The sequence below is a fragment of the Rhinopithecus bieti genome, unplaced genomic scaffold (genome assembly GCF_001698545.2).
Source record: "Rhinopithecus bieti isolate Rb0 unplaced genomic scaffold, ASM169854v2 scaffold_46101, whole genome shotgun sequence".
In the NCBI taxonomy this organism is placed as follows: Eukaryota; Metazoa; Chordata; class Mammalia; order Primates; family Cercopithecidae; genus Rhinopithecus; species Rhinopithecus bieti.
The window spans coordinates 2,955,210-2,976,029 of NW_016819049.1; the positions used below are offsets into that span (position 1 = coordinate 2,955,210).

General features: G+C 46.0%; 1 long non-coding RNA gene across 1 annotated transcript; it reads right to left on the minus strand.

Annotated features, from left to right (window-relative positions):
- Positions 1 to 8,741: 8,741 nt before the first annotated feature.
- Positions 8,742 to 9,831, minus strand: LOC108519262 (uncharacterized). Its single transcript, XR_001882590.1, has 2 exons — positions 9,564 to 9,831; positions 8,742 to 9,370 (listed from the first exon to the last, which is right to left on the minus strand). It is a non-coding gene; the product is annotated as an uncharacterized LOC108519262 (long non-coding RNA).
- Between the last annotated feature and the right edge of the window lie 10,989 nt (positions 9,832 to 20,820).

Consider the following 20,820-nt stretch of genomic DNA (forward strand, 5'->3'; position numbering starts at 1 on the left):
CCCCGTCCCCACTGATTTGGTGGCCCCCCCGCCCCCCATCTCCCATGTAGGGGACGTCTCCAGGCGAAGTCACGATTCCTTCTCAGTTCGGAATGAACTGTGACTAGAGCCATGACGCAGCCAGCGCGCATTACTCACTTTTTGCAGTCACGACTTGGGAATCCGTGCTGGTTCCAACCAAAATTACACCGCTACCATTGAATTATTTAATAGGATCCAGTTCGGGGGGTAAACTTGTGCCTTGTGCGAGCTTTTAAGTACTGGTGGGGAAGAACGGGGTGGGGGGGGGAGAAATGAGGACAAGGGGTGTCCCTCCGCCCCCTTCTTGACTCTTGGACACCTCCCCCCAACCACCGCTCCACGTGTTGCAAGTGTTTTATTGCACTACCACCACTCCCGCCCCGACCGCTCCCCCAACCCCTATTTCCTTTGCAATTGTGGCAGAATTTGTAAACACAACCACGCAAACTTGCAGGGCTGAGAGGGGCGAGGCTTGGGAAAGGGAAGGAATAGGTCCCAGTGAATGACGAGGAGGCCGAGGGGTGGGCCGAGAGGCTGTGAGCAGCTTTGGTTTGAACTGAATTGTCAAGACAAAGTGTGGGTTGCAGCGTTATTTGTGTTATTCTGCACATCGGTAACAGCCCTTGTTACTATTACGAGTTGAATACTCAGTCTCAGCCAGGGAACCTTCCGAGAGAGGGACGGTTTCTGAGCTAAACATAACTCACCCACCCTCTCATCCCCCGACCCAGGCTGCACCCCGGTTACCCTGTGTGGAGGTCAGGTCACTAAAGCCAGAGGCTGTTGACAGAGGGGAAGGGGTGAATGAAGCAGACAGACCTGGTCTCCTCTCTCCTGAAGGCTAGCCACCACAAATACTTACCTCACCGTCCCAAGTTTATATTTTTAAATAAACATATAAAATATTCCTGCATGCTCACAAAGCTTACTGCAGACCTGCAAGAGTGCTTCATTTCTCCCACCGTCTACAGCCCATTCTCATGGGCCAGCTTGAGGATGTACTTTTATTCTCCCTCTCCTGGAGTTAATCAGCATGAATGTCTTTGTGTGCGCGTGATATTCATTCCCCCTCTGCCTCTGATAACCTTCCTCCCTCCTCACCTGTCTGGCCACAGATTCGGCCAAAGCGTCTGGAGCTGATTGCAGTGAACCTCAGTCTGGGTCCAGCCCACAACCCCAGAGAGTTGATGGTATTCCCAATAACATTTGGCAACTTAGAGAACACCTCCTCCCCAATTTCCCTTAAGGCTGATTTAGACTCCTTTGGCTTTTGACTTTAAGGCGCCCCGCGATGTTCCCTAGCTTGGATTCTCTGCGCATCGCACCAACAACTCCTGTGCTTTGGCTTCTAATTCACTCATTCCACCAACTCACTTGGGGCTTCTATGACTAGCATGCGAAAAGGGGGAATAATTAAGAAAAATGTCACACCACACTACCTTACACACCTCCCGGGAATTACAGAATACGGGGATATGGGGGGCATGAAGTGGGAGGGGACGAGGGTCCGAATAACGCAACCTATTAGCCTGTTATTTTGAGAGTCACCATCACCGAGGAGAAATCTTTCAAACCCACTGGCGGGAAGGTGCGGTATCCTGGGAATGGAGACCCGGATAGTGCCTGGCCTCTGCAGGGAAAGCCGGTGAGCCATTGGCCTTCCATTCCTGAAACGCCCGGCCTAGGCTCATCCTCGAGTCTAACACTTCGCTCCCCCTCCTTTAAATTTTTTTCCTTTCCTTCCCACTCACCCCTCCTTTCCCCCAAAGCTCTCACCGAAGTCACGACTATCCCCTTTGAACATCCTTAACCCCCTCGTCCCCGTATCCCTCTACTGCATCCAGGGCGGGGCTAACCGCAGCTGGCGCCAACCCCGCCCCCTGGCGCTCGGAACTGAACTCGCTGAGGACCAAGGCATTTTCAGCACCTATCTTCCGTGGACAGCAACCGAGTCTTGGGCCAGCCCGAACCAGGGTCGCGGTCCTCAGTTCCCGGACCGGAGCCAGTGGGGAGGTTTGTCAAAGGAGTAGAGATTTTTCCCTCTCTTTACCCAACCCTATCCATGCAATTTTGATCTATGCTGCACAGTCTCCATTGATCTCTCAGAGATATGGCCCATTAAGTCGTGTCTGGCCACCCTTTAAGACAGCGAAAATGGGGAGGTGAGGGGGCCATCGAGAAAACCAAGCTCAACAGCGCCGACCCATAACGAGAGAGAGAGTTGCAGCTGCTATTGATTCAGAGATTCATGAGGGTGATTCCCGGCTCTGCAAGAATTCCCTCTCTCGGTTTCTTTGCATGCAGCCCCAAATTCATTATATACATACACACGCACACAGCTACACCCCTTACCCCCTACTCAGTCCCACTATCCTCTTTAGAAGGGGCGAAAAAGGCAGCCAAAAAAGAACCCCGGAGCATGCACAAAGTAAGCGTCAGCTCATACTCACAGTCTGCGGCATGCACATGACATAATATTACTTACCCAAACGGGAACTCCTTAAGAGAGAGAAAGAGAAACATAGGGGGAGAAAAGAGAAAGTGGATGGAAAGAGGAGAGAGGAGAGGAAAAATCCAACAATTAATTTGCAGACATAGTTGTGGGGGGAGGAATGCGGTGATGTCCAGGTTTTCTTCCACCCGAGCTGGCTTTTTATCCCAGTACAGCCCTCGGTTTATTTCTGGAACAAGATCAAACCCTGATGCTATTTTTAGCAAGTACTGAAAAAACCTCCACACACAAAGGCATTTCGCTGGAACCTTACGTCCAAAACATTAAATGTGCATTAAGCACCCCCTCCTCACTTTTTTTCCCTGCACCACCAGACTCACTTGCATAACTGCAGAAAATGTTTTCAAATCAGAAAATACCCAAATATTTCTTATATTCTCCCTCCCTCCCGTTAACTCCCATCTGTCTCTGCCTGTTGCAAGCTCCTCGCAGTCTCCCCGAGCAGAAGGCGTCGGAGTGGTTGTATTCTTAGAGCTGCATGTCTCCATTGATCAGATTCCCTACATGCTGAGGAAAGTAGGGGGTGGGGGCCATAGCCCCTTCCCCAGAGGAGCTTCCCAGGAGAGCTCTAGAAGCTATTGCTATCCACGATGGAAATTCCCAGATGAGAAAAAAAAAAACATCCATACCCTTCCCACGTTTCCCACCCACGCTTTGCAAAATCGCGTTGTGTTTGCAACACACCGCCTTTGGAAATGTATATTTTGAAAGCTGCATATGTGTGTCTGTGTGTGTGTTTTGCGTTCTAGTAATTCACTACGAGGGGGCTGGAGAAAATAGACTCATGAAGGCAGCGCGGAGCAGCCGCCTTGAGTCTCCTTTGCCAGCCTGCGTCAGTCATCAGCTACTGACGTCACGTGCAGATTCTCCTCTTTGGTGGGTCTGGTTCAGCTGAGAAGACGCTTCTGCTCGGAGACAGCGCTTTGTGTTCGGCGCAGCCACTGAGCAGGCGAGGCGGCCGAGGCGGGCGCCACCCCAGGCTTGGGCTGGGCAGCTGCAGAGCAGGCTGCAGCCTAGTCTGCACGGGGCGAGCGGGGCCCCGAGGGGCGTGCCCAGCAGGACAGCCCCCTCCCCAAACTCTCCCAAGACGCCCAATGCAAACTCGACCGTGCACAGACTCCGGCGCGCGTCCTTTCCCCGCCCTTTCTCGTCTGGTCACTGTAGCATAGACAGCTATAGCTATAACTCGGATTAATTCCGTGTGTTTGTCGGGCAGATAGCCCCGGCTCTTCGAGTGACGCAAATAACAGATTCTAAGGCTCCCGCTCTCTCTCTCCTGCTCTCTTTTTCTCCCTCCTTTTCCCTCTTCTGTTTCCTGCGCCCACGCATCCTGCCTGGTCTCCCACGGAATCAGCCAGCTATACAGCTTCCCAGAGAGCAATGATCCGAGTTACAGAGAGACGGACAGACTCCCAGAGCAGAAACAAATAAGCCTGCAACTAAATACACACATGCACACAACCCTTTGCAAATGGCCAGCAGCCATTTAGGGGCTCCCCTGTGTGGGGGAAGGGGGAACTGATTCACAAATCCACCGCCCTCGAAGGCGTCAGTTCTGGCGGTGGGGAGCGTCCAGAGGGGAGTGTCCGGCTTGCTACTGCGGCTTTCCCTTCTGCTCTCCACCCGAAGAGGAAACTCACCTCTATAAATACCCAGATGGCACGGTATTCGGGAATAAACAACTTTTGTTGAATGGTAGGAGGAGGAGAAAATTCAACAAAGACTGCAAATGCTTAGTCTCCAGCGACATTATCAGGACTTTTTAAGGCGAGATGACGTTTACCCTTTCTCCCTCTCAAAGACCAGGATATCTTTTTTCTACTTAAAATAACGTCCCTGAAAAATGAGCTCAATGGATTAGTGCTATTTTTAAACCAATTTGAATGGAGCTTGCTTCCCAAGGGTGAGGAAGGGTGTGCATGTGTGTGTGGATGTGTGTGTCTCAGGGTGTGTGGGGTGTGTCTGAATCTGAGGTTTTCAGCAGAAGAAATGCCACACCTCAGCATGACAAAGGGTTTCTTGATTGATGAGTGATGGAGGTAGGGAGAATTCTTACAGAGTGGAAGATGTGAAGAAAACCACATGCACAAAAATCATCCTCCTTAAATGCACACATATTCTAGATCCACTTGTATAACTTCTGCCCTGAAAGAGAGGAAACCAAAAGCAGAGAGCTATTTACAATCATGGATGGAGGAATGGCTGATCTTGTTTCTTAACCCTAATTATCAACCTTCCCTGCAACGGTTTCCTTTAATGCCAGTAAACACTTTTCCAGAGGTTATCCCTTGGATTTGGGGCACAAGGCCTGGGAGAGAATGATCATGGGCCTCAGCTGTCATCTCCCTTTTCAAGCTCTCCTACTCTTTGTAACTTGCCTGAGAGATTTGGGGTTAAGCTTATCCTGTCCAGTACCTTCAATTCCTGTCTGTGGCTTGAGCTGTGCCTACTAAAGGGAGACAGAGGACATCTGCTGTGTACGGAGGACACCCTCTGGCAGCCCATCAGCAGCTGTTTATTTTTAGCTCACTATTGCATGCATGTATGCATGTGAGAATGTTGCTGCAGTGGGGAGGTGTGCAGTCAGGAGAAATATCAATGAGAGGGAGGCGGCCCTGGTTCTTGCACTGAAGATGACTTATCACATGGGGTCATCAAATGTGGCCAGACGGACAGGAGACACTGGCAGTATTTCAATGAAGTCTCCTTGGATTAATGAAAATGTCAGGCTTAAACATGTTTTTAAAGGCACAGAGTAGGTATGTTTTTAGATATGAGATTAGGTATGTGTAAGCATAAATTCTTGTGTGTGGGCACATTCACAGAAGTCACATGGTTTCTGTATGGACTACCTAAACTACACAGAGCAGGGCACTTTAGAATGTAACCTGCTTTCTATGCTGTATATAGTGGCTGAGTGTTATTGTGTCTGATGTTGAGATCAAGACAGATTCATTTAAAATCACTAACAGCTTTTAAGCAAACCCAGAATCTAGTCCTAACAAATAAGGTAGCATTGGAAATGGAAGAAATGCACATCAGAACTTTAAGGGCAGCAGCCAAAATTATGCTAGTGTAACGCGGGCTTCCTGGTGGATTCAATGTCTCTGCTCCTCCCTCCCAGAAGAGGGCGCCTCTCTGCCTTGTTTCTGTCTCGATCCAGTAATCAAGACACAGTGAGAGAGGCTTGGAAGCTCCGCAGAAGCATCTGCAGAAAGTTAGACCTCCATAGCTAGCATCTCCATTTCCCCTACTCCTCAGTCAGGTCCTTTGGAGGATGTCTGGGCTGGAGCTGGTGACCTTGGCTTCCTGAGCTGTCTCATCATGTTATGCTAAGGGCTGTGGTGCCCAATTCCTGTCTGAGCAGTCAAGCTAAAGACCCTGCGAATGAATAGACTGATGTGGAACCTGTCCAAGGTGAAAACCGCCTTCTGCATTGCCAACTCATTACGGGGCATCCCAAGCATGAAGAGGACTCGTTCCCCCTAATGCTCCCCCAGAGGGCTTGTGGGAGTAGGCTGCTTGTCACGAAGCCCTTGAAAAGAACTGAGTCTCCTCTCTTTCAGGGTGAGCGAAGCCCAGAAACGTCCTGCCTGCATCGACTGTCTCCTCCCCAAGCACCACGAAAAATGCCAGTAGGTAAAGTACTGGATTTGGAGAAGGAAAAACAGTCCAGCTTCCAGGATATCAACCAAGGGAAGTCCCTCAGGGAGGAAGTCTAGGAAAGGGATTCCTCTTTTCCTAAAGGTATCTTCATCAGGGAGCAGAACTATTTTGGCCTAAGGAAAAGAGGGAGAGAGAAGAAACCAATAGTTTTTCAGCTTCAACTATATGCCAGACACTGTGCCGGACACTTTTACATAAGAAGGTTTATTTAATCCTTAAGGCAATTCTCTAGGTGTCATTATGATAATGGTACCTACCCCTTAGGCTTGTTGAGCATAGGAATCACTCCCAAAACAGTTGTTACTTTTCCATTTGAAAGCTAAGGAAATTGAGACCATAACATTTAAGCCGCTTTTCCAAGTCTTAGAGCTTGAAATTACAAAACTAAGGATCAGATCAAATTCATATCTGTATGGCTTCAACACGCATGCCACACCACTCCATCATGTTGCCTCAATTCCAATCTCTGGTCTTTAATATTCCAGGTCTATCCCCCATCATGTGGAGTTGGAGGTGTCTGGGACTTTCTCAGACATTTTCTGAATAACGAGACTGATCTATTCCTCCTAAGGAGCCTGTTAGCCAATAGATGCCCCCTGAACAAGGCTATCTGTCTCTGAGAAGAGACCCCTCCATCCTATTTCAAGGAAAGCCCTAGCTGGTTCAGTCCCATCCAAAACTCAAGGAATTTGTCTGAAACCAACCAGTTTGTGGTGGAGATGCAGTGAACTTGAGATTCATTCAGGCTGCTGCATCCAAGCATGTTTCCACTCACACCAAGGATGCCCCTGAGATGGTGCTAGGGAAGAATTAGGAACTCCCTGGTCCAGTCTTCCAAGAAAGCTGTCCTAAAGTAAGAACAGCAGAAGGTCTACATGCACCTTGAGTTAGCTAGTTATCCTAGTCCTCCAACGCTCCTTTAGAAACTAGCATCTCTGATCATTTTTCTAATTCTGAAAACTTTATAGGCTGAGCCATTATCACAGTGGGGGTAGATAGGCCACAGCATGCATAATTCAGGCTATTTCAAGATTCCCTCCCCCTGTTAAATACACATTTTCATCACTTACCCTGATCAAGAGGTATATTCGGTCTTGGGAAGCACTTCTTAGAAGCCAGCATATTTGGAGATTTGAGGGTGAAAGTTTTAAGGGCCACTGGTTGCTGGAGGAAAGTGGCTGGAATTCCACCCCTTCCCCCACTTTTTTTTGGTTGCCATCAACAACTCAAAATAGTCTCAACAGTCTATTCACCTGAAAGTAGTTACATTGTTCAACTTCAGAACAGTTGAGACAACATCTGCTTTTCGCACAACCCCATTATCCATGGGCAAACTCAAATGCCCTTGTTCTCTCAGCCACTCTAACTGCTGGACACCTTGGAGAACCAGATGATAGATTTTTCCCATGCCTTGCTGATAAAAGGCACATTTGGGAGAGTGAGAACCTAGAGAGTCACTCAGGGATATCTAGAGTTGGTTTCATGGTGAGGATCTCAGCAAAGACAGGGGAGCCAAAGCAAGCACATGATAGGGGGCTGAGGCTGGGGCAGGTATCAGGATTCCAGTACACTTGAGCTTAACAGAGGCTAAATAGAAAGGTGTCAGGGGTTGGAAAGCATGGCCACAGAGAAAAAAGAACAATCTGAAGCATGCTTAGAGATACCTGCATGCGTTCAGCCTTAACCTTGTGGTTGAAGGACAGTTGTTTATCTTCCTGAATTCAGCAGGTCGAGAGATAGCTCAATCACAAATTCATGGGTATTGGGTAGGTCTGAATTAGCAGAACTTTTTATTCATTTACTATTAAAGCAGCCTTGCAATTAGCTGCTGCTCTACTAAGCTTGGATCACTGTATCTGGTAGGCCAAGAGTAAAGAATGGGGATTATATTTCTTTAATTCCTAGTCCAATAAGTATAGGCTGTGAGACATAAAGAAATAATGGACTAACATATCTGCTGGATAGGCAAGTTTTTTTGTACTTATTGGAAAGGTTATTAGTTAAATAATGAATTGGATCTGAATCTTGTCATGAGAAGAGAGACCTTCAGCTCACATTTGAAAACCTGGTATCTTCCATCAGTGCTAGCTTACCTATAAAAGTAGAAAGAAAAGGGGAGGGGAGAAAATACACCTTCTACATATGGTGAGTTTTCAGAGAGCTATACTTTTTGTAGTAGTGATTGTCTTTGAGAAAGAGATTACTATGACGTCAACAAATTCTGGTTTGGTCAATCCTCAGGATCTGTTTTGGTTTTATAGAGGTCTAAATTAACATTGTGAGGCTGGACTAACATCTACGTCTGGGCTGGGATCCCTGAAGAGCATTCGGGTAAAGAGGGACCAATAGAGGACAAATCTTAGGGCCTAACAGGGTGGATCTGACTCATCAGCACAGGGTTTATCAAAGCACTACAAATCACCTTAGACAGTGCAGGCAAATGCCACTTACCTCACCATCCAGGAACCTGTGGCTCAGGACCCATGAAGAAAAGCCTTGGGTCTCAAATGAAAATGCCCAGTATGAAGCCATTGCAATGTGGTTGAATGAAATGCAAATTTAATTGGAGAAAAAAATCTAGATAATTTCATCCTGTATTCAGAGACAATCCACTTCTGAGGATCTTTCTCTTTCTCCTCCCTAGATCCACTACATTCTAAATCTTAGTCCAGTCTTGAGTAAGCTCTTTCACTGTATCTGACTGGGAGCAAGGTATTTCTAGTCTTTCCATGTGGTTTCAATTACATCACACTCAGATATACCCTGGGTCCCTTCATTGAGTGTGACTGCTCTGGAAAAGTGTCTTGTAACTTCATTTTGGCAGAAAGTAGGATTTGCTATCGTTTTCCTGACAGGGGGCTGAGTGTTGGACTAAGTCTAGCATGAGGGAGGAATAGGAGAAAGAGAAATTAATGTTAACCACCTGGACATAATTTGCCAAATAGAGGTCAAAGTCACTGCCCATTAGAGGGCACCTCAGAGAAGGAGCTGAGTGGGTGGTGGATGGAGGAATGATGGTGGTCAATAAGGGGTTATTATGGCAAATGTTAATAGGAAGATGAACATGAACAGCAACATTGCAGAAAGCACGAGGCAAAGGATGAGGTGTGTCCTGGGTGTATGAGGACTGCTTTGAAAACTCATCTGGTCTCCTCTTGGTCGTTGACGCTCCTACAACAAGCAAGAGGAAAGGGACATGGTGTCAGCAATCCACATTCCATCACTCATAATTCCCTGTGAGTGTTCAATTCCAGGCTCTCCCCTCCCCTTCTTCGGTGGGACCATTTTGGCTTTCCTAGGGGTGGGGGCAACATGGGCGCAGATGCTCAAAGCTACAGTTGGACCAGGGGATGATCAGTCTTACCAGCAGGTGGCGAAATATGAATACACTCCAAAATGGCCGGTCTGAACAGACTATTCATTCAGAAGTCACTTTTCTGGCAAAGTGGAGTTTGTGGTATTAGGAGGTCAAACCAGAAAGTGTTGCTTCCACCCATAACTGAGGTCCAGGAGGTTACATTATGGATAAATCTTTCTAACCTAGCTGTTCTGTTTAGGACAATGACAACCAATTGCTCACGAGGCACTGCAGAAAGTCTGCTCTTGTAATCTCTGTGTTGTTATCAGCAGGTGCCATTCTGATACCATTATAACATCACTCTTGAAGGGGCAGCTAGTGGAAGATCTTGAGTCGGGGTGGGGAGCTGAGTAATGTCTGGTGTAGCCACTGTCCCACTGTGTAGATTTAGAGACACACTGACAGTGAAATTGGAGACCCGAAACCCAGGCAAAGCAGGAACGGGACTCCTATTACTTACCCATATCTCAACTCCCCAGTAAGAACCAATGTGAAAATGCTTTGATTCTCCTGGGTGAGGTGAAATATTTACGGCTTCATGAGCTACTGGAGAACTGAAATAATATTTGGGATTCTCTCAGGGACCTAGATATCTCTAAAATGTGGACCTGGTGAGAGACCAACAGTAATAAGATGAGTGGCTTATGTCATTCCCAATTCCCAAATGGCTCAATATCAATGAAGCTCAATTATGAGCCAACCCAAAACAGAGAGACTCAGGAAAGGATCTGGATGTAAAACAGGAAGGTAGCTTCACAGTCTTTATTTTATGTAATTAAAAACCCCATGCTAGGCTCTGAGTTCCAACCAACACCAACCAAAAAGTCAGAACTTAAGCTGAGAGTGACAATTCTGGCCTTGATTCTGCCATATGTCCCTAAACAAAACCTGGAACTAGGCACTCAGTATCTTAAATTCCCAACCTGTAAAATGTATGGGCTACTATCTGCCCTACTCATCTCGTGGAATTTTATTTTAAAAGTAGGCGTGAACATGTTCCACAAATTTTAAAAGGCCTCACTTCTGTCATGGAAATTCTTCTCAGTCACTATGGTAGTTCCCTGCTTTCTTCAACCTGGGCATCACAGTGATAGTGCAGATTGGACAAAGCTTTGCCATGTAATTAATCGCCTTGAGGGATGAATTAAAAAACAAAACAAAACAGGAGGCTGGGTGCAGTGGCTCATGCCTGTAATCCTAGCACCACTTTGGGAGGCTGAGGCGGGTGGATCACTTGAGGTCAGGAGATCAAGACCAGCCTGGCCAACATGGTGAAACCCGTTCTCTACTAAAAATACAGAAAAAATTAACCAGGTGTGATGGTGCACGCCTGTAATCCTAACTACTCGGGAGGCTGAAGTGGGAAGATTGCTTGAAACCAGGAGGCAGAGTTTGCAGTGAGCCAAGATCGCACCACTGCACACTCCAGCCTGGGCAACAGAGTGAGACTCCATCTTAAATAAATAAATAAAATAAAATAAAATAAAATAAAAGAATAAAAAAAAACCACGGCTGAAATTCTGTAGGACCTAGGAAGTTTATGGTGCAATCTCAGAGCTTCTTTATATTAGGTGACGAGAGCAAGTGCCACTTCCAACCTCACATTGTCCGTTGACTCTTGCTTCTCTTGAGTTGTCACTCAGGAGAGTAATAAGAATGATGAGGGTCACTAAGGAGGTCTACTAGTCTATGGTGATGCCAGGACCTTATTTAATCTCTTCAGGTCTCAGCCGCCTCATTTGTAAAATGCAGGTTTATGGTGAGTATTAAATGAAATAATGCACACAAAATGCTTAGCACTATCTTGGCACCCCCAAAACATTAGATGAAGTTGTAAAGGAGGCAGAAGAAGCCAGTATCTGCAGTTTCATCTTCCTTGGCACCTCAGGACACCTTTTCTCCTTGCTTCAAGGTGCCAGGATGCTCGGATGCTTTAAATTAATACCCAGAGGGCAGGGCAGAAAAACTGCGATGGATCTCTGTCAAAGAGCCAGAAGAGGGAGCTCCAGAGCAAAACTTCTCTATTGCACATTTCCTTCGTTTCTCTGTAGAACAAATCTCTGCCCAGAGGCCACAGGCTTTTTCTCCACTAGAAACCTTTTACTTAGAGAAAACTGGAGACCTCAGGACAGGACCTGGACCCAGTTCCGCTTTCAGATAATCCAGGTGTTTTTGAACTTTAGAGACATCTTGAGTCCCATGCCGAGGTTCAACTCTTGGGCTCCATTTGCAAGTTGGGCTAGAACGGATGGTTCTTATGGGACTGGTCCCCTGAGATCTGAGGCTGAAGCTGGAGCTTGAAATTTTTCTAGCCCTTGGATTTTGAATGTGTTCTAGCTTTCCAGTCATTCTCTTCCCACAAATATCTAGAGTCACAGCCATTAAATGACCTAAACTTTTTATAGAAGAGTCATGGAGCCTGGATAACCTTCCTTTCCCAAAAAAGATTTGCCTCAGAATGGTTGTATATCCCACTTAACAGCAACAGGATGAGGGAAATCGTTCTTGCCTGCTCTCAGGAGCCTTTAAAAACACATTCTCTGATAAACTAAGTGATGGACACGGAATCTTTCTCAGACAAAAGACCTAACATGACTGTCAAAAAGGGAGCAAAATGGATTCTACTGAAGCTCTGAACCAAGTTTTTCTGCAGCCCTTTCCCTGCTGAAATTTCTCAGGTTAACTAGTTGGCTGACGTGTCGGAGCACAGATATTATTATTTTAAATGTTCTGGGGGCTGGGCACTGTGGGTCACGCCTGTAATCCCAGCACTTTGGGAGGCCAAGGCAGGTGGATCATGAGGTCAGGAGTTCAAGACCAGCCTGACCAATATGGTGAAACCCCGTCTCTAATAAAAATACAAAAATTAGCCGGGTGTGGCGGTGTGCACCTGTAGTCACAGCTATTTGGGAGGCTGAGGCAGGAGAATGTCTTGAACCCGGAAGGAGGAGGTTGCAGTGAGCCAAGATTGCACCACTGCACTGCACTCCAGCCTGGGCGACAGAGTGAGAGTCCATCTCAAAAAAAAAAAAAAAAAAAAAAAATGTCTGGCTCACAGTTAATCAGTGCAATAGTAAAAGCCCCAAGAGATGACGGGAGATCTTCCTGGTCTTTCTTACAATTAACATTTGCTCACTGCCTGATTTTGATTAGCAGTGGCCTGGCTTCTTGTTAGGTACCCAAGAGGCTCTGTGTTCACCTACTTACAGGATGATACATAGCTCAGAAGGAACCCAGAAAAAGACAAAGACTTGCCATTCAGGAAGTTTAAAAATATTTGATGAGAGCTCCTTACCCCTTTTCTGCTGGCAAGATATCAAGAGTAACAATAGCTAATATTTAATGAACCCTATATTTATTAATCTCAGGTACTGTGCAAAGACATATGTATACATCATCCCACTCAACCCTAATGACAACTCAATGAAACAGTCCCTATTACAATTTCCACATTCAAGTTGAAAAACTGAGGCTTAGAGAGGTTAAATAACTTGTCCAAAGTCAAACATAGCTGTTAAGTGTAGAAGCTGGTATTCAGAAATTCAGGCTCTGGCTGGGTTCTCCAGAACAGACAGAAGTGGAGTTCCATTCAACATTGAGAGAAGTTTCAAAGGGTCAGGGAAACCTAAGCAGTGGGGCACACCTTGTTAAGTCCCAATCAGGACCGATGGAAGAAGCATCTGGTGTTCCTTCTCATTCATTGTCTCATTTCCACAGGGCAAGTGCAACCTGTCTGAGGAGGAAAAAATTACCTCTAGGATGAAGCATTTTACCTTTTTTCATTTTCTAAGATGATCTCAGATACCTTGTGAAGCCACGTAGAACAAAATGGAGTCATTACATATGTGGAAAATGCATTGGACTCTCATAATTTGGGAATTAGCTATAAGACTGACAGCCGGGACACCTAATTTAAGAGTAGAATTCTTTAGGTCCTATATCTTAAATGAAAAGAGAGTTTTCAGGAACTGCCATTAAGAATAATCTGAGGGTAAGTAATGGATTTTCTCAGTAGCTATAAGCCATCACTCCATCTACCCTTATTGTAACTGTGCTAGGTTTTGTTCACCTACCTCTGGTTAAGGGTCAGTGTTGACTCACTGGAGTTTGGACCAGCTAGGGGAGGCAGAGGCTGTATAGCTCACATCACAGGACTCACCTCTTCTTAATCACAGATGACAGAGACCCTGCCTTCAATCCCCTAATTAGCTTGGCTGCTCCTATTCATCTTCCACTTCCTGAGGTCAGTGGAGGGAAGCTGTTCAGTGAGAAGGTGGACTTCTGATTACATGTAGGAGAAAACATGAAGGTGCCACTTCCTCGAAGGGCCTTATGACCACTGACTATAAGAAGAAAGACTCGTCGGGTGCGGTGGCTCACGCCTGTAATCCCAGCACTTTGGGAGGCCAAGGCGGGCAGATCATCTGAGGTCAAGAGTTCAAGACCAGCCTGGCTAACATGGTCAAACCCCATCCTCTACTAAAAATATAAAAACTAGCCATGCGTGGTGATGGGTGCCTGTAATCCCAGCTACTCAGGAGGCTAAGGCAGGAGAATTGCTTGAACCCAGGAGACGGAGGTTGCAGTGACCGACACAGTGCCACTGCACTGTAGCCTTGGTGACAGAGTAAGACTCTGTCTCAAAAAAAAAGGAAAAAAAAAGAAGAAAGACAACCCATTCTGGCCTGTCCTCTGGCCTGTCCTCTCATCCTCATCCCTCATCTCTAGAGCTATTACCAAATGTTTTCATTCATGGAATAACTTGCTGCTCTGGGCCACCAGTATTAGCAAATATATGGGTTCCAACTGGTTTAAGATAGTGTGTTAAATTACAAGTCAAACACAACTTTGATCTGGATTGTAACTCAAGAATTGTTAAGTTTTGATAGGATCTGGGGCTCATGCATATGAAAGGTTCATTCTGGTTAGGGATTTGGGGTCCAATTTGCTTCCAAGCCCTGGTGGGAATGCATCAACCCCTCAGCAGTGATCAGCCTTCATCATGCTACAACTTGCACGATATAGATGATTAAGCTTTTAGAAATCTGAGAGCTTAGAAACTAGCAAGTTAATGTAGAGTAGGAAAAACTCTCTAGCTTTGGAGAAGTGGCTAAAGTAGGAGTTTCCAGGGAAGGAAGTGGCTATTTTGATCTTCCCTTGTCCCTTGTGTCATCTCCCCAAACTACTGTTGTTTTCTAAGTCTATGCAAATATAGAGAAGTATGTAGAAGCAAATAACCTTGTAGTGAATTGGGATCCTTACTCCTGCCCCAGACCTGAGGCTAGGATGAGGCTACTCCCTGCAGAGCAGGTCTTCTCTGGCTTTCTGGTTCTTAATACTCAAGATGTGGTGGTCAGGGTAAGTCCTATAGTTCTAGGGCCCATGCATTCTAACATAATCAGCCCATGGACTCCTAATGGAATGAATTGGGCCAGCCACAGTGGTGCACATTTGTAATCCCAGCACTTTGGGAGGCCAACGCAGGAGGATCACTTCAGTCTAGGAGCTTGAGAATAGCCTCGACAACATAGCAAAAAATAAAAATAGCCAGGCCTGGTGACGCTCACCTATCTTTCGAGGTTGTAGTGAGCGATGATTGTACCACTGCACGCTAGCCTGGGTGACAGAGCAAGACCCCGTCTCTAAAAAAAAAAAAAAAAAAAGAACAAATTGCAGTAAAACATAAAAGAAGGCTGTTCTTCTCACTAAATATTACTAATGACCACTGGGACGAAAACTCTGGATCTGTTTTTTTTTTTAAAGACAGGGTCTTGCTCTGTCACCCATGTTGGAGACCAGTGGCACGATCATAGCTCACTGCAAGCTTGAATTCCCAGGCTCAAGCCATCCTCCTGCCTCAACCTCCAGAGTAGTTGGGTCTACAGGCATGCACCACCACGCCTGGCTAATTAAAAAAAAAAAAATTAGTAGAGATGAGTTCTTGCCTTGTTGACCAGGCTGGTCTCGAACTCCTGGACTCAAGTGATCCTCCCACCTTGGCCTCCCAAGGTGCTAGGATTACAGTGATGAGCCACTGTGCCTGGCCAAAATCTGGATCTTAATAGACAGAAGTTGTTCTTTCCCAACTGGTACTTCCACACCAATTAACACACTCACATCAACTCATGGATGAAAGGATTCTTAACAGAATGGGACATCGGGCAGGTAAGTTTGGAACAGGAAACAGAAGCCTATGTTGGCTTATTGTTCAGGCAAGGGCTTTATCATTGCATAATAGCCCAGGATTGGTAAGGGTCCTACCAAAAGGAGAATGTGGACTGTTAAAAGCCTCTCTCACCTCTGGAGTGCGAGTGCTACAATGGCAAGCAGCATCCGTGTTTTAGTTATTGCTGGATCCTGAGAATCTAGTGTATGACCTTCCATAATGGGCCATACAGAAGTTTGTATTGAGTTCCCAATTTTAGTAAGTCCATAGGGACTAGGTAAGGGGTTACTTTCTTCTGTCTTCCACTATGAGATGAGGTCACTGCAACACAAGACCTGGGTGAGGAGTAGATAGTGATACCTGCCTCCAGAGAATCACTGAGGGGCTTTCACAGCATTCAAGGAAGACTTGGAACATCTACTTCAGCTGAGGGAACACTCGAGTCTTGCCTCTAGGCTTCTGTGAGTCAAATGCAGATGATCTTCTCCCACACACACTTGAGGTCCAGACCTGTGCTAAGCATTGACTGAGTCCCTTTCTCCTTACCTGAATGCCCTCTCTTTCAGGGTTGGGAACTTCTGGGACAAAAGAGTTGAGTTCCTAGTTGAAGTGAAAGCTCCAGGGAAGTTGCCTAGCCTGTCCCTTGCTTGGTAGGGCCAATGGCTTTCAGTAGAGTATAGGGAAGATAGACTTTACCCAGATCTCCCAAGGGAAGTCCTTGTGTATGTGGAAGAGTCTAAGAGGTCTCTGCTAACTTCAGAAAAGGAAGAACCTACCCAAGCAAGAAAAAGCATATGGTAGAAATGCCATCCCACACCATGCCTCATAAGAAGATGTTGCCAAGTCATTTTTCTGATGCTTCCCTGGGCCAAAGGTATAATAGCTAAAATAATAATAAAAAATAAAAGTGATAGACATTTGGTGTGTGCCAGGCACTGAGCCAAGCCTTGCAAATATCAACTCAATTACCACAATAACTTTTTGAGGTAGGTACCCATTTTAAGTGTCAAGAAACTGAGGCTAAGAGAGTTTAAATAACTTATCAAAAGTCACATAACCAACCAAATATAGGAGCTAAGATTTGAATGCAGGCCTTCTTGGATGCAAAGCCTGAACTATCCACAGTTATGCTGTACTCAGGATGCCATCGAGCCTATCGGAGACCTATGCCTACTTCTATTGCTGAGTGAGATGGGAAAGAGAGGAAGGCAGGATTTAAAAATAAATTTAATATCTGCCTTTGTGCACCCACATATACACAAACACATGTATCACTTACGTATCTAGAGTGCTTTAAAATGAGCCAACTCACTTCTGATTTCATTCTCAAAGTAACTGTGTGAGGTAGCTATTATAATGTGAATACTCCCATGGTTTAGGTATGATAAGCAGATTACAAAGAAGGTAAATAATTTGCCCAAGAGCATACAGCCACATGGTTGCTTGAACCTATGTGGTTTGATGCCAAATTCATAGCTCTTTCACTATCACATAGTGCCACGATAATGAGACACACTCTGAGTCAGCTAACATTTATTAAACACCCACCATGGGTCAAACACCATGCTAGGCTCATTTGTAAACAGTCAATAATTATTCATTGATTGGTCTTCCAGTCCACTAACTGGACTGTCACTGCAGCAGACTCCAAGTCTAGTAAAGGTTTTATAAAATAATAAACAAGAATAATAATTCTTCTTTTTCTTTTTTTTTCCTAGGTACTCTCAGTAGCCTAGACCAAGCTAAATATTTCTCAAAAGGGTGTTGGTGTCACCTGAAGGACCAGGCTAGAAAGGAAAGCTATATTAAGCCTGAAAACACAACTCTCAAAACTCTCAAAGTCCCTGAACCAACGATGGAAGGTCAATAGTCTTCATTCTCTAGGTTGGATGTGTTTTTAATGCTATTTTATTTACAAACTAGTCCATCTCACATCTCTAAGATGCCCTCTAGCTTTGCTCCCTAGTAGGTGAGGAGCAAAAGGCAGTTGATGAAGGAAGGAAAATACTCTTTTATTGGGTCCATCAGGAATGTAGGCCCGTCTTCCCCTTGACCCTTTAAGCACCAAGCCCTGCTTCTTCCACAACAACATTAATTGAATTTATTGCCAAAGTAATTTCTGAGAACTTGTCTTCCTGGGCCAAGAGACCCCTGGGCAGACCTCAGAGCAGTTTTGAGATAAACAAGAAGAAGCACTAAATAATTAGCACAATTATTCATAAATCAAGACAAATATATTTTATTACGTTTAGGTGGTGAAACCTAAGTACAGATCAGTCAGGGTATCTGCTGGATGGAACCAAGCTTGAAAGTGATGGGTGCAGATTGGAACCAATACTTCATCTGCAAGGCTTGGGCTCTAAGCCAAGGCTTCGACGAAGAGATCAGCAGATCATACATGCTCATTTTGTGCCGGGCCCCGTGAATTTTATAACCGGCTCTGCCCCTGCCCCTAGGTTTCTTTTGAGAAACAGGGCGAGCGCCAGGGCTCATCCAAGGTGATGAAGATAAAAGTTGGACTTCATTCTTGCCATAAATGAGTAGACACCTGCTTGCCGAAACGCTCTCCAACGTCGCGTGAAGGGGCAACTGACACTCCTGAATGAATATGAGGAAACCCAAGGCAAATTCAGGTTCACCACATACACTCAGGGACATCAGGTCCACCCCTAAACTGGATGAGGCATGTCTCAACTGGCATCTTCAGACTTGACAGACAGGAAGAAGGTCTGTTTCCTTGTGTTTGTGGCTCATGAGCCGACATGGGCTCTCATGGGCTCCTATGTGGAGAGAACCCTGGGTATCCACATACATATTGTTGTGGTCTTTGCACGTATGTGTGCATGTGCACTGCACATACATTTGTCTGGATGTGACAGGTGCCTGGGCACCTGCTAGAACCTGAGGGAGGTGGTCTTTCCATGGATCTCCGGGGGGAAGGCTGATGGACATGAAATACTTTTTAGGTGCTATCCTTCTGGAACTTGGTTCCCAGAAAACCACAGCTCAGAGTAAAGAGAGATACTGACGGTCTTGGAGGACTATGGAGAGCAGATGGCTATAATTCCAGGACCAGATTTTTTTTTCTTGTAACCACTTCCCCACAACCTTTACATCAAAGGGAGACAAACACTTGTTGACTTAAGTGAAAAACAGAAACAATTTCCCTCTGAGAAGTGCAACACAAAGAAACCTGATGCCTTTTGGGCTGTGGAAGACTCTCCATCCCCCTTCTTGGAGCAGGACCTTCAGTGATGTGGACAGTGGGTGTCAGGCCAGCTGGCCTGGTTTTACTTCACACCAGCAGATCCAGGGAATGAGCCACCATCCTCTCTGCTTCATTTAGTGAGACAGCACTTCATACCAACAGTAGGCTTAACCACAGTCTATATACCCACATTTCACTTCCCATTTCTATGCCTACTCCTTGCCTTTTGGTTATTTGGGGTGGGGGGTGGCAATGGCATGCTGATTCTATCTTCCAAGCACCCTCCCCAAATCTCCTACTTCCCTGCTGGAAAGGATTCCCTTCTCATGTTAATTTGATGACCCAGCCAGCTGCACCCCTCCCCCCTCCTCCGCACCCCCAGCACAAAAGAAAAAGCCGCTACCTTACTCCTTCAGAATTACATTCCTGCTCAGGTGGTTTTCTTAACTACCAGCCCAGTCCAAAGAACCCTCGTATTTCCGGTTTCATCTGAACCAGACATTCAAGTAGTGCCCCCACATGGATATTTAAGGACCATGGAGGAGGGGGTATTCCCTCCTCCTCCTGTGTTCCACCTCCCAGAAGTGGCTGCTTTTCAGAGTGGAGGTGATTCAGCTTTCCTAGAAGATCATTTGCAGGGGAAAAAAATTTACAGTACTACAGCTGAGAGTGCTGCCTGCTTCCCTCGATGAAAAAAAATCCTGCTCTCAGACACATGGAATTCCCATTGATGAGGTTTGGCCAACACCAGGCACTGGATTTTCCCCATTAAACATAAAGCTCAGGGTGAAAGATGCAGGGGTGGGAGAAGGGATAACGATACCTTTTCAAGCTTTTCAGCCCTCTGGGGGATTTGAACTCTGGTCCCCAAGGTCTAATGGCTGATGTTCAAAAGCCCCCTCTCTCCATCCCTCCACCTCTCTTCCCCAAGCTCCTTCCTAACAAAGAATGATTCTCTTTGCTACACACAATAAAGCCCTGGTGGATTTACCCAGATTAAAAAACCCCTTGAAGTCCCTGTCAAAACTAATCTTCTCAGGAGAAACACTTGTTGATAACCACCTCGCTTTGTGCAGCAGCAGGGAGGAGCTGGGGGGACCAGAACCCAAAAGAAAAACTGGCTTGTGACCTCCCTATCGTCACATGGCCCCAGGCACGATACAATCCCTGACTTCATAGAACGCCCCTCCTCCCACGACACACAAATATTCTGCAAGCCCCCGCCCCATTTAGCTTCTCCACCTCAAGCTCCCTCTGTTACAACACCAGCCCCTCAAAGCAGGAAGGCCAACCCTGTAGGTCCCCAGACCGACAGACCCTGGCTGAGCTCCAGCCATTCCCTCCTTCTCTGCCGCCCCTGAGCTTTAACTCTTCACCCTGCAGGGCCCAGCCTCTCTTGTTTTTCCTGCTGCAAACTTTGTCAGGAGCCTTTTCAGGCGGTTTTCCTCTATACAACCAGCCCTTAAGATATCATGCATAAAGATTTCCCTCTACAGGTGGTTGTGAGCTGTAGCAGTTTTTGCTCTTGCAATGGAAACATTTATTTTAAATTTCATTTTACCCACAAATAAGGTTTTAAACAAAAATTATTTTACTTACACCCACTAAAGACTTAGCATTTTCTCCAAATAGTGGGGAGAAGATTAAGTTCTCTATGCAAGACATGTTACCACTCCCATCACCACCACCATACCCTGATTCTTTATCTCCCCGACTCTCCCCACTTTGCTCTGACTTCATAAAGCCTTTTTGGAACTAAATTTTCATGTGCAAAATAATTACAAGAATTAAGACACTCAGTGAATGAGAATCAATCCAAGATACGGCCAAGTGACAGACGCACATGCCCACTACAGAATACCCCTCCACCCTCCACCCCCAAACCACAG